Raw genomic sequence first — 581 nt, 5'->3', positions numbered from 1 at the left:
CTATGCAAATCAAATGTTCATGTTAAATTCTTGATAGTATTTTAGAAAGAATTGCGTAAAAACATTGCACCGTAGTACACAAGTTTTTCTAACATTAATTAATTATCAGTTTCCAAAAAAATCAAAATGACGTTTACGGCGTTTTGCGTTGCGCGGCAAAAATAAAGCCCTCCTTCCCCTTAAAATATTAAAAATTTATTTTGAAAAGCTTAGATAAAAACACAAAAACAAATAAATAAAGAAGAAAAAAACAGTTTCCTCAAATAAAGAAGTCAGGATGACAGTTTACACTTTTTTGCTGTGGTTGAAACCAGGAGAACCTTAATTGAAACTAGGATAAGATAGTATCTATTAGACAATTGATTTGCGTTATTAAATGGGCGTGTGAAAGTTTCACAGTCTTCTGAAATTCCGAGGTCTGATAATGAAGACTATTTTTATTTCTGTACATACACGACTTTCCGCATCATGGAGAAATTACTTTTTAAGACCTAATTTTACAATGACGATACTGAACTTGATATAATGCATGAAATTCATAGTAATACCGTGTGTAAGAATCTTTTTCTGATAAATTGCTA

The sequence above is a fragment of the Bemisia tabaci genome, chromosome 8 (genome assembly GCF_918797505.1).
Source record: "Bemisia tabaci chromosome 8, PGI_BMITA_v3".
Taxonomy (NCBI): domain Eukaryota; kingdom Metazoa; phylum Arthropoda; class Insecta; order Hemiptera; family Aleyrodidae; genus Bemisia; species Bemisia tabaci.
Note: the sequence above shows the minus strand (reverse complement) of the source record.